Source organism: Octopus bimaculoides, chromosome 6 (assembly GCF_046866305.1).
Source record: "Octopus bimaculoides isolate indiv1 chromosome 6, ASM4686630v1, whole genome shotgun sequence".
In the NCBI taxonomy this organism is placed as follows: domain Eukaryota; kingdom Metazoa; phylum Mollusca; class Cephalopoda; order Octopoda; family Octopodidae; genus Octopus; species Octopus bimaculoides.
Genome location: NC_142933.1, coordinates 57824840 through 57840474, shown reverse-complemented (window position 1 = coordinate 57840474; position 15635 = coordinate 57824840).

Genomic DNA, 15635 nt, shown 5'->3' with positions numbered 1-15635 from the left:
ATATCAGTTTTTAGTTCTATGAGATTTGGTGTAGGTGCGGGTGTAAATTTCCCATCGACACACACACGCACACACACAGACACACACACCAACACAAAAAACACACGCTCACACACACACACACACACTCTCTCTCTCTCTCTCACTTTTCTTCACCCTCTCTTACTATCCTATATATCTCTCTCTCACTTTTCTTCACCCTCTCTTACTATCCTATATATCTCTCTCTCCACCCCTACACACTCAATAAAACTATATAAAGAGACCCTCCGCAAAGTTTTCTCAAAACAATTTGAAAATCCTACACGACTAGGTGAAAAGCGCTTTATTTAATATGTGACATTAATAAAAATCTGTAAATGTACAAACATCCAGATTTCTGAGTACCTTAATTTTTTTCTATATACATATATATATATATATATATATATATATATATATATATATATATATATATATATATATATGTATATATATATATATGTATATATTAATATATGTATATATATATATATATATATATATATATATATATATATATATATATATATATATATATATATATATATATATATGTATGTATTAATATATGTATATATATATATATATATATATATATATATATGTAGAGAGAGAGAGAGATAAAGGGCAGGGAATTGTCAATTAATTAATAAATTAATAATTAACAATTTTGCCAAGTAGTTCAGTATGCAAAAAACCTTTATCGGTAAAACATTTATAATTATAAACATAATATATGGATCAGCAAAAGTTGCTTCACCAACATACTGAAAATTTAGAAATACCAGTTAAAACTACTAATTCTAACTACACTTAAGTCTCCAAGGGATAGCGATATTCATGGCTCACAGAATAAAAGAGGAAAAATAAACTAAACAAACCTGCCGTTAGTTAATCATGTATGACGTTTCGTGATTAGAATTTTATAAAAATTCATTTCACTCTTCAGCATGATATTCAAAATTATAAATCTGAAAATGCTAATAAACCGATGTACATTTGACCATGCGACATGAAATATCACATAAGAAAAATCAGCATCTCCAAATTTATATTGACTAGTAAATTCCGTATCCCTCCCCAAATTACCCCATTATATATATATATATATATACATATACACATTCTTTCTCTCTTCTTTCTTTCCTTCTCTTTTCCAATGACACTCCTTTCAGATACACAGACACACACACACAGGCACACACACACCCTCTCTCACTTTCTCCCCATTCCTCACCCTGTTTTACTATCCTATACACCCTACATTACTTTTTTTCCTCCTCCCTCTCTCTCTCCTGCTCTACACACTCAATAATACTATAAAAAAAGACGAATCCCTTCAGAAAAATTTAAATCTGAAGAATCTATTAGAGTAGACGCAAGCACTAATACATGATTTATAAAAACGTGACATTTTTAACAAAAATCTGTAAATGTACAACCATCTAGATCTCTGAGTACCTTATTATTTTTCTATATATATATATATATATATATATATATATATATATATATATATATATATATATATATATATATATATATATATATATATATATATAGGGAGATGTACTTGCATAGCAAGTGATTTAATCTGAGATCGTGTGCTGAAACAAAAACAATTGCAGCGTGGAAGGTGTTTATAAGACATTTAAAAACACACAAAAACTGTTAGATTCACTTGAACATTTAAATTTAATTTGTCAAATTATTTTCATCGCTTTGAAACCTTGACCTGCTCACTGACAAAATTTCGTGCTGTATATATATATATATATATATATATATATATATATATATATATATATATATATATATATACTAGCTGAGATACCTGGTAATACCTGGGAGTGGGGATATTCCCAGTACCCATTACAGATGGAAAATAAAATCAAGACATAGGACAGATAATAGAAAGCATAAGCAAATTCATTCATAAAACAATAATACAATAATACTAATAAATACATGTGGAATCAGAAAACGATAATTGTTTGGTCAGATGAGTGGAAAGCTGCAAATATATAATCAATGGAAACATCAAGAAGGGAATTGTAAAGAAGTGTTATGAAAAAAAAACCCATAAAAGTTCAAAAAGTAAACAAAAAATTATTTAAAGAAAAAAGATTTTATACTTACAAAACTGGCTGGAGTGCAGAGGCCATAACATGGCGGTCATAAGATGCTATGAGGAGGGGGAAAAAAGCATACAAAAATGACGATTTTCATCATTTTTGGGCAAATTCTCTTGCAACCTGAGATAAAATTTTAAGTCCACATGCACTTAATTTGACGACTGTGTTTCATGGGTATAGTTCCACTGATCATGAGAATCAAATGTCAATTGCAACAGTTAGAACCGACAATTTTAAGTGCAAATGTTAAGAAAATACATGTAACCTGAGAAAGCTGAAATAATTGATGAATATTTTAACACCACAACAATTTAGGCCAAATTTCGTTAATCAGTTAATCAAAAATCATCTTACGCTTTTCTGAGTGGCCTCAGTAGAAATTTATTTGTCTCAACCCATCCTTAGTGCATATTCCATCTGTGTATAAAATTTCAAGAAAATATGTTGAAAACTTTAAAAGTTATGGCAAAAAATACCGTTCATAGGAGAATTTGCATTGAAATGTCCTATTGATCTTTGAAAAGTCGATGCTGATTAAAAATTATCGATATTTCGGAAATTCCTAGTGTGTAAGTGACTGCATGTGCACAAGCCCCACACACATGTCAAGTTTCATCAAGATTGGTTTGATAGCCTTGGAGGAGTTAAAGTAACAAATTCACAAACACACACACACAGTCACAAACATAAATTGCCATTTATATATATATATATATATATATATATATATATATATATATATATATATATATATATATATATATATATATATATATATATATATATATTAATATATTATAAATTAACTACCAACAAAAATAATTGGTAAGCTAACTCAAAAAATCATCACCAAAATAGCAGAAAAAAACGACAGTGAAGGTATGCAGACTCTTCAAGAATCGATCCTTTTGGTTATATTAATAATAATAAAGGAGTTACGACGCAAAAACGTATAAATTCAAATGAACATATTTATCTTCTTCAATATATATTTCAGTATAAAGAATTCATTAAGAAGCTTAAATCAAAATTTCTTTACACATCATTCAGGAATAAATATAACATCAGAAAAAATACATTCCGTTTAAAAACACAAACCGTTCATGGCGAAAAAATTACACAATTACAAAAACCGAACAAAATTTTTAAAGTTTTAGCGAAAAGAACGCTATTACCTACATACAGGCATCCGCGTGCGCGCCTGTACACACACGCACACACGTTCATGCACGCACACACGTGCACTCTCACATGTATATGTATGCATACACAAAGAAGCAAAGTTCACAAGTCATAAACACATACACACACACACACACACACGCACACACACACACACACACACACACACACACACACACACACACACACACACACACACATATATATATATATATATATATATATATATTTATTCTTTTTTATTTAAAAGCAGCAGAAATATAACAAAAAGCTGTTACTCAGAGTTTCACGTTCCCGTTCATCGGACAGTTTAACAAAACTGTCTGATGAACGGGAACGTAAAACTCTGAGTAACAGCTTTTTATTATATTTCTGCTGCTTTTAAATAAAGCACATTACTCTACCTCCGGTATATGAGTACTCTTTTTTCCACCTTCTTTCACATTTATGTGCTTACTCCGGTATATATATACTAGCAGAGATACCCAGCGTTGCCGTGTTACATGCAATTGAAGGATGAGACTTTTCTCTTATATTTTCTGTAAGGAACTGGAATACATGATTCATCAAAATTGCACATAAGGGTTCTTTCCCTCTTTACACACCCTAAAAAAATTCTGATCATGAGACATGTATCCCATACTATTGATCTTTATGCACATATTCCAAAATTTCAGTCTTCTGGAACCCGTAAATAGGATTTTGCTCCTGAAAAATGGAGCTCATCGAGCTCTATAATGTGGGAATGAAGGCCCCTATTGTGGGTGGGGGTGTTAATGTCAACCAGAGAAGTTGAATTGTTGGGAATGTTTTTAACTTGGCTCTTATAGTATGCCTATATATATGTGAGAGTATAATTTCACTTTAATAGTTTCAGTATGAAATTGAAAGTATTTGAAATTACAGCAGTGACATGTTATTGTTTCACTTTTGTCATGTAATACTGAAATAGTGGAATAGTTTCAGTGTTAAAGTGAAAGTATCTGACATTACAGTAGAGTGATGTTATTGTTTCACTTTTGACACGTAATACTGAAATAGTGGAGGAGATATGATATTGCTGTGGGCTCGAACTATGCAAGAAGTTAAAAATTATTTTGGCCTAAGACACTACATGGACCGTAAGTAAAGCATGTTTTAATTTGGAATGAAATTGGTTGTGTAGTTCTCGAGTTTTATGGATTCACACAGACACACATTCTCATCTTTATATATCTGATATTTATGCGCATATTCGAAAATTATAATGTTATGGACCCTGTAAAAAGTATTTTTCTCCTGAAGAATGGAGCTCTTGGAGCTGAAGACTGTGGGAATTAAGGCCCCTATTGGAGATGGGTGTGTTAATGTCAACCAGAGAAGTTGAATTGTCGGGAATGTTTTTAACTTGGGTGTAATATGTATTGTTTGAATTTCTTTGAAATAGGAAATATATGTATATTCACTGGGTTTGTAAAAGAGAGTAAAGCTACAGGAAAGCAAAAGACGAATGATCACGATAATCAGTCGGCTACCCTAGCGTAGTCGTTACTACTCCACAATGTAGGATTCCTCACCATACAGGTGACAGGCACAGCTGTAAGATGCATTACGGATCTATAGCAATTGGGAGGGCATGACCCAATTGAAACAACAATGTGTGACGTTTGGAGTAAAGGGAAATGAAAGTGTCGCCTCTGGAGTTTGCAAATGACGACTATACCGATAGGTAACTGGGCAGAAAAAATTTACAATCAATAAATGTCTTAGAACAACCGGTCACTCATCTGGGAAGGCCTTGAAATCAATGTTACCAACTGGGGACTATGTGTAACTCAGTGATAATAAAAAGACTGAAAGGAGGTCTGCAACGAAATAATTTTACTCAACACTTTGCAAGTGAATCAGTGGAGGCAAAGATGCGTCTCATTTACTTGACAATTTATGCACCACATTGCAGAAATCACAATGTAAGTATATCTGAAAGGATAGTCTTACAATGTTGTACCGTTGAATTACAAATAAAGCTCATCTGTTATGTTTGGGTGACCCTATGGGTCCCAATAGTACAACTGTATTCGTCTTTGCTTTGGAAAAATGACTAAATTGTGGGTGTGAAGTCCCCATGAAGGGGTCTTTGTAACTTCTAAGAAGAAGACATTTTAGAAAGATTACTTTATTTGTGTGTAATATGTAAGGTTAAAATTTCATCAACATCAAAAATATATGAATTTTCATGGTGGTTATGGCCGTTATGCATAGAATATAATTTCCAAATTTCATAAAGATCCATTCAGTACTTTTGACGTAGTTTTGGATAAAAAAAACAAACGAGTAATGTGAGTGTTTGTGTGTATGTGTGTGGGTGTATATATGTATAGATATCTGTATGTATGTATATATGTGTACATATTACATGTACATCTCTCTATATATATATACATCTACACATATGTATACATATACATGTATGCATATAGATCTATATCTATATATATATATATCTATATATATATCTATACATATACGTGTGCATATACATCTATATGTATACATGTATACATATACATATCTTTCTCTCTCTCTCTCTCTCTCTCTCTATATATATATATATATATATATATATATCTATATAAAAATGAGAATGTGTGTCTGTCTGTCTGTCTGTGTGAATCCCTAAAACTCGAGAACTACGCAACCAATTTCATTCAAATTTTACAGATGCCTTACTTAGGGTTCCAGTTGTGTTTTAGTCAAAAAAAAAATTTTAACTTCTTGCAGAGTTCGAGCCCACAGCAACATAATATCTCCTCCACTATTTAATTATTACGTGTCAAAAGTGAAACAAAAACACTCATGTCAAATACTTTCACTTTAAAAATGAAACTATTCTACTAACTGAAACAATTACATTTCGATACTGTAATGACAGATACTTTCAGAGAGAGAGAGAAAGAGAGAAAGAGATATGTATATGTATACATATAGATGTATATGTACAATCACATTTCGATACTGTAATGACAGATACTTTCAGAGAGAGAGAAAGAGAGAAAGAGAGAGAAAGAGATGTATATGTATACATATACATGTACATGTACACGTATATGCATATATATATATATATAGATATAGATCTATATGCATACATGTATATGTATACACATGTGTAGATGTATATATATATAGATAGATGTACATGTAATATGTACGCATATGTACATATATATACATGCATACAGATATCTATACATATATACACCCATCACACACAAACACATGCACACAAACACATGCACACAAACACACACATTAGTCATTTGTTTTCTTATCCAAAACTACGTCAAAAGTACTGAACGGATCTTTATGAAATTTGGAAATTATATTCTATGTATAACGGCCATAACTCCCATGAAAATTCATATATTTTTGATGTTGATGAAATTTTAACCCGAACATAATAGATGAGCATTATTTGTAATTCAACAGTACAACAGTGTAAGACTACCCTTTCAGATATACTTACATTGTGATTTCTGCAATGTGGTGCATAAATTGTCAAGTAAATGAGACGCATCTTTGCCTCCACTGATTCACTTGCAAAGTGTTGAGTAAAATTATTTCGTTGCAGACCTCCTTTCAGTCTTTTTATTATCACTGAGTTACACATAGTCCCCAGTTGGTAACATTGATTTCTTACTAACAGTTGAGGGTTGCGTAGTCTAGACGGCGTTTTTAGATTTCATTATTCTCTTTAACCCGGGCAAAGCCGGGTATTTCTGCTAGTATATATATATATATATATATATATATATATATATATATATATATATATATATATATATATATATATATATATATTACGCATAGCAAGTGACCTGATCTGAGATCGTGTGCTGGAACGAAAACAATTGCAGCGTGGAAGGTGTTTATAAGCCATTTAAGAAACACACAAAAGCCATTAGATTCACTTCAACATTTAAATTCAATTTGCCAAAATATTTTCGTTGCTTTGAGATGCAGCACGGAATTTTGTCAGTGAACAGGTCACTGTCTCAAAGCGACGAAAATATTTTGGCAAATTAAATTTAAATGTTGAAGTGAATCTAAAGGTTTTTGTGTGACACATATTCAGTAGCCGTGATAAAACTCCGAGTTTCGGATGCCTGGCATCCGAAACTTGGAGTTTTATCATGGCTACTGAATAAGTGTCACATATTTTTACAGATAAATTCCTCTATTTACATAAAATCGAGGTCTCTTTGTTTCTTTTGTTGTCCTTCCTATCAATATATATATATACATATATATTTGTATGTGTGTCTGTGTTTGTCCTCCCACCATCACTTGACAACTGATGTTGGTGTGTTTACGTCCCTGTAACTTAGCGGTTCGGCAAAAGAAACTGATAGAATAAGTACTAGACTTATAAAGAACAAGTCCTGTGGGTCGATTTGTTTGACTAAAGGCAGTACTCCAGCATGGCTGAAACAAGTAAAAGAATAAAATAATATATATATATATATATATATATATATATATATATATATATATATATATATATATATATAATAATAATAATAATAATAATTATTATTATTATTATTATTATAAAAAGTGACAACAAAAGAATGAAACCGCGATATTAGATAAATAGAGGATTATTATCATATATATATATTATTATATATATATATTCATCATCATCGTCATCATCATTTAATGTCCCTTTTCCATGGGTTGGACAGTTTGACTGGGGACTGGCAAGCCAGGAGTCCGCACCAGGCTCCAGTCTGATCTGACAATGTTTTTACAGCTGGATGCCCTTACTAACGCCAACCACTCATATATATTATTATATATATACATAAATAAAGTAGGATACCAACAGTGGTGGCTTGTGTATAGGTACTGCAGAACTGCAACACCCCCTATTTCCACTTGATATTATCGATAACATTCAATATAACGAGTCCTTTTTCTTTAAATCTTTCTTTATATAACCAGTTCCAGGAATGTGGTGTTTAGCTGTTGTGTGCATGCTCACATGTTCGAAATAGGAAGCTTCATGCTAGAGAGAAAGAGCACTGTGTGAATGACAGTTCTTAGCCTGGTGCTCCGGTGAAAGGTAGTGTTTCTTTTTGACTCCGCGTATGTTGTGCTTAAAAACTTCTTTATATTCTTAAATGTGATAAAGCGTAGAGTTAGATTATTATCCTGCTTCCAGTTTCAGTGTTGCTGCCAGGATTTGAAAAACAGGGCACATTTTGCCCCCACATATTTTGTGATTTAGAGGGGATTTTTGAAAAACAGCGGTGTTCAGTGAATAAATTAAATACACTACCTGGCAGTGGCTAAAACGTGAACCAATCAGGCTTATGCATAAATTTTCATTTTCTATGTTTGCTTCCTTTTACACAATATTAAAACAGTGGCTAAAAATTTTCTGAAGCAGCCACTTATCTATGAGCTGCCACTGAGTACCAGAATACCACTTACTAAAAAGTACCTACTCTATTTATTTGTATATTTTACCTATATAGGTTAAACTTGCTGGCTTTATTATTATTATTATTATTATTATTATTATTATTATTATTATTATTATTATTATTATTATTATTAATAGTAATAATACTTAATTTAATTATATATATATATATATATATATATATATATATATATATATATATATATATATAGTTTTTGAACTGGTAAGTGTATGCTTATTTTGGGCTAAGCATCCAGGCATGGCTGTATGGTAAGAAGCTTGCCTCCCAACCTCATGGTTCTGGGTTCAGTTCCACATCATGGCACCTTGGGCAACTGTCTTCTACTATAGCCTCGAGCCGACCAAAGCCTTGTGAGTGGATTTAGTAAATAGAAACTGAAAGAAGCCCATGGCATAGATATATATATATATATTTGCATGTATATATATCTATATGTATACACACACACACACATATCTATCTATCTATCTATCTATCTATCTATCTATCTATCTATCTATCTATCTATATATATATATATATATATATATATATATATATATATATATATATATATATATATATGCGTGTGTGTGTGTGTGTGTGTGTGTGTGTGGAGGGACGTGGCTTAGTAGTTAGGGTGTTAGCACCATGATTGCAAGATAGTGGTTTCGATTCCTGGACCGGGCGACATGTTGTGTTCTTGAGCAAAACACTTCATTTCACGTTGCTCCAGTCCACTCAGCTGGCAAAAATGCAATGGATTGGCGTTCCATCCAGCTGGGGAACACATACGCCATTGAAACCGGGAAACCGGGCCCATGAGGCTGGCTAAGCTTTAAAAGGGCACATTCATTATATATATATATATATATATATATATATATATATATATATATATAAATAATATATAAATATATGCATATATCCATACATATATGTACATACCTACATCTATATGTATGCATATATGGGTACAGGACATCACAACAAAATTAAACACAATGAGAAACGAAAACATAAAAACAGAAACAGAAAATGATTTTTTGCGAATAACGAAAAAAACAAACAGAGAAACAAGACATGCAACATAAAGAGTATAACCCTTCGTCAGTTGCCTCTGTTCCATCTACTCCGTATTCTGAAGCAAGGACAATGCACGACTTCATTGGAACTCCTTCCCGCAAAGCAAATTAAATAAAATTTGGAATTTTTTGCAGAGGGTGAAAGTGTTAACAAGAACAGGACATTAAAAACAAGACAGTAAGAACAAACGGTAAGGGCTGTTAAGCCAAGACGAAAGAAAAATTATTATGAACATTAGTTAGATGTGAAAAGACAGAAAAAACACGTTTTCTCTATAGGAAGGTAGCGGATAGAAAGAGAGAATCCCTTTCATCACGTGTCAGCAACGAGATATAATAATAGATTACTTTATTTTTTCTGTCTCCGATGAATGGAAGTACTGGATCTTCCCAGAAACAGCTGTCAGACTCTATCCATAAAATACTTCTCCAACCTTACCATTGCTTTCTTTATCTTTTTATTTTTATATATTTACACACACACACACACACACACACACACACACACACACACACACACACACACACACACACACACACACACACACACACACACATATATATATATATGTATATATACAACAATTGCAGCGTGGAAGGTGTTTATAAGCCATTTAAGAAACACACAAAAACCGTTAGATTCACTTCAACCTAATGTTTGAAGGTCATGCTTCACCACCTCATCCCAGGTCTCCCTGGGTCTACCTCTTCCACAGGTTCCTTCAACCGCTAGGGTGAGGAACTTTTTCACACACCTATCCTCATCCATTCTTGCCACATGACCATACCAGCGCAATCGTCTCTCTTGCACACCACAACTGATGCTTCTTAGGTTCAACTTTTCTCTCAAGGTACTTACACTCTGTCAAGTATGCACACTGACATTACACATCCATCGGGGCATACTGGCTTCATTCCTTTCGAGCTTGCGCATGTCCTCAGCAGTCACGGCCCATGTTTCACTGCCATATAGCATGGCTGTTTGTACAAATGCGTCATACAGTCTGCCTTTTACTCTGAGCAAGAGGCTTTTTGTCACCAGCAGAGGTAGGAGCTATCTGAACTTTGCCCAGGCTATTCTTATTCTAGCAGCTACACTTTCAGCGCACCCTCCCCCGCTACTGACTTGGTCACCTAGGTAACGGAAGCCATCAACTACTTCTAGTTTTTCTCCCTGGAATGTGGCAAAAGTTGTTTTCTGCACATTTTCAGTGTTTATTGCTCCTGAGCATCTGCCACATACAAAAACTATCTTGCTAGTTAGCCTACCTTTGATATTGCTGCACCTCTTATGTGTCCATAGCTTACACTGGGTACATCTTATAGAGTTTCTACCTACGCCTTTTCTACAGATCGAGCAGGGCCATCTACCTGAAGGGGTTTGTGGTTTGTCTACCATCCTACTCATTAGGACTTTGGTTTTAGCTAGGTTGACACTGTAGCAAACTCATAAGAGGCGGAGAGAGAACGTAAGTTCGTTTGCCCAAACATGAGAAATTATTGATTTCTCATTGGTTAAAAATTACTGCCCATATACGAATTATGAACCTCGTTGAAGAAATCTTTCACAGGGTTACGGTTCTATGATTCGTGTATGAGTAGTTATAAAAACCCTGATTTTCGGCAAAATCTCCAGTGTTCGTTGGATGGCCACTCAAATCCACGACACTCACCCTTTTGAGTATAGGCTAATATATATGCCGTGTTCAATACTCAAATCCGACAATATTGAATTGTCGTGAAGCCTTATAGTTAGAATGAGAAATTAGTTAATATAAAATTTAAGTCGTATTCTCTACGACGAAATGATTTGTTTCTAAATTTCTATAAATGTAAAAAAAATGTATATAATAAATTAATGTAGAAACTTAATTCCTTTTACTTCTCGTTTCTTTCAACTTGTTAAATTTATTTCTGTATATTAATGAAACTGTATTTTTTTTATGTGTAACGGTCGAAAAAATATAATCTATATCTTCAACATACATGATACATCATAACATTTACACAGCCTAAACTAAGAGTTATGCTTAGTGATAAATACTTATAATTAAGTTATAAGTAACGAGATTATCATTATAGCTTTTAATTAATAAACAATAATATTTGTTATAACTTACGAATGAAAACATTGTAAATAAAGATATAGTATATCTCACACTTCAACGACCTGTTGTGATAACAACCACATAAAAACACTAAGGCCCTTCAATTCTAGTCTTTGCTTCCACACCTGAAACTTCTCCTCTAGTTCTGATAGTGACTCAGCAATTAACGCAAGGTCATCAGCATAGAGGAGCTCCCAGGGGCATCCTGTCTTGAATTCCTCTGTTATAGCCTGGAGGACTATGATAAATAGGAGGGGGCTGAGGACTGAACCTTGGTGGACCCCTACCTCTACCTGGAATTCTTCACTGTACTTGTTGCCAACCCTCACCTTACTGACAGCATTCCTGTACATGGCTTGCACAGCTCTCACTAACCATTCATCTATCCCTAGTTTTCTCATTGACCACCAGATAAGGGAATGGGGGACCCTGTCAAAGGCTTTCACCATGTCAGTGAAAGCCAGGTACAGAAGTTTATCTTTGGCTAGGTATTTCTCCTGAAGCTTCCTTACCAGAAATATAGCATCAGGGATTCTTTTCCCTGGCACAAACCCAAATTGCATCTCATCTAAACTGACTCTCTCCCTGAGTAGTTGGGCTATGATCCTCTCCGTGATTTCATTACCTGATCCAACAATTTGATACCTCTGTAATTATTTGTATCTAAAGCGTCACCTTTACCTTTGTAGCAGTTGACTATGGTGCTGCTACACCAGTCATTGTGTATGACTCCTTCATGTGTCACCTGGTTAACTATACGGGTGACTAGGCTATAGCTGACACTGCCAGATATTTTGAGCATCTCTGCAGTGATTCATGATAGGCCAGGGGCTTTCCCTGGCTTCATACTCTTAATTGCTTTATCTACCATGGAATATCTACTCGGATATCTGGTCCCTCTGTTGGGTTGACATTCGGCGAGACTCTCTTTCTCCTATTCAGTCTCTTTATTGAGTAATCTTTCGTAGTGGCGTCTCGAAACCTCTTTCTTTGCAGCCACGTTTAGTGCAAGTGAACCATCATCCATGTAAACACATTTCTCTCCTACGACATCACGATTCTCTCTCACATACTGTCTTGCAACACAAAATACCTCAAGTCTTTGATCCTCATGGCGCAGAACATTGGCAAATTTTTTCTTATCAGTTTTTCCTCTGGCTAAATAAACCTGTATCCTAGCTTCCCTTCTGGCAGTCTGATACAATTCCCTGCTACCACCATTCTTCCACTCCTTCCAAGCCTGTTTCTTTTGTCTAATAGCCCTGTCAACAACATTGTTCCACCACCACGTTATGTTGGGTTGAAAGGGGACTTTGCACAATCCACAGATCTGCTCGGTGGCCCTCAGCAGGTTGTCCAGTAGAAACCTCCAGAACTTCTTGTTGACAAACAACAGCAGTAATTCTTTTCACCTCAATAGACGTCATTGATTGGTGGAAATTACCGAAATACGACAACTTTAACACGAAATAACTTCGAAAAAGAAGAATTTTCTTTAAAAACGCCAAGAATAAACAATGTTTTAAATGATACATTCTACCAGTATACGAAATTTGAAAGTGTTTAATTACAAAAAATTATTTTTTCTATGTGCCGGCTAAAAGAAAAAGATCCGAAAAGGCTCCTCCTATAATTTTGAAGCGAAAAAAAATATGGCCAAAATTGGTATGGAATGGGATGATGAGGGATGGAGGTATAGAAAAAAAGATTTTAAAAAGTTTTTCTTCATAAAAAGATACCCCATCATTTCCGAAAACTGTGGTTAAAGAATGGGGAAAATCCAACTTATTTGGTTTTCCTGATCCGAAACTCCTCTCCCCGTCCCCCTGAAAAAAAATTCCCCCACAAATTTCTTTATAATCGTAATCTATGCTGTTTGAAAGATATTTGTATAAAATTTCATCAAGAGATACACATTTTCTTGAAAGCTATGAGGGAAAAAATTTGGGTCAAGTGAATTTTCCAAAACTCCTCTCCCCACTCCCTCGGAAAATTTATTTCACATAAATCCCTATATACACTGAATCTACAACATCTAAAAGGTATTTGTCGAAAATTTCGTTGAAAAGTATCCATTTTTCTGGAAGTTATGAGGCACATCTGTTACTATGCCAAAAAATTATTCAAATTTACGTTTATCAATTTGTGTTGCAAGATTCCTGATGTGAAACAGATATTGTTGCATTTCAGGATGGTCACTTTTTTTTTTGCCAAATAAGTACATGCACTATATATTTGTTTTTTTACTTATTTATTACTGTTCTTTTTTCTTATTTTAACTTATGTCCATGAAATCTTTCATCACACATCTTCTTAGAAGAACAGAATGGAGTAAGTGGAGCAAGAGCACACTCGAAAACGAAAAGTGTCGCTGAAGAGGTCACAGATATGTGACAAAAGATTTCATAGATATGAGTTAAAAAAACAAAACAAATAAGAATAGTAATAAACAAGGGAAAAACAAATATATAGTGCATATGTTTATTTGCCGAAAACAAAAATAACCGTCCCAAAATACAACAATATTATTCAAATTTTTATACAGCAAATAGAATTTTCATGGCTACAAGCACACACAATAAATATATTTATATGTTTTGGGTTACAAACAAATGACTTCTAAGTACATGTAACATAGTTTATTTGGAAACAGCTGATAATTCCCTTCGTCGTCACTCATATCTTTTATGTGCAGCTGTTCAGGTAACGTCAGTCTTTGACAATCACCATCTCGCTGTCACCTACTACATGTGATGAGAAACTCCGTAGAGCAACAATAACACACACACACACACACACACACACACACACACACACACACACACACACATATATATATATATATATATATATATATATATATATATATAAATGAGAATGTGTGTGTGTCTGTCTGTCTGTCTGTGTGTCTGTCTGTCTGTCTGTCTGTGTGAATCCCTAAAACTCGAGAACTACGCAACCAATTTCATTCAAATTTTACACATGCCTTACTTAGGGTTCCAGTTGTGTTTTAGTCAAAAAAAAAAATTTTAACTTCTTGCAGAGTTCGAGCCCACAGCAACATAATATCTCCTCCACTATTTAATTATTACGTGTCAAAAGTGAAACAAAAACACTCATGTCAAATACTTTCACTTTAAAAATGAAACTATTCTACTAACTGAAACAATTACATTTCGATACTGTAATGACAGATACTTTCAGAGAGAGAGAGAAAGAGAGAAAGAGATATGTATATGTATACATATAGATGTATATGTACAATCACATTTCGATACTGTAATGACAGATACTTTCAGAGAGAGAGAAAGAGAGAAAGAGAGAGAAAGAGATGTATATGTATACATATACATGTACATGTACACGTATATGCATATATATATATATATATAGATATAGATCTATATGCATACATGTATATGTATACACATGTGTAGATGTATATATATATAGATAGATGTACATGTAATATGTACACATATATACATATATATACATGCATTACAGATATCTATACATATATACACCCATCACACACAAACACATGCACACAAACACACACATTAGTCATTTGTTTTCTTATCCAAAACTACGTCAAAAGTACTGAACGGATCTTTATGAAATTTGGAAATT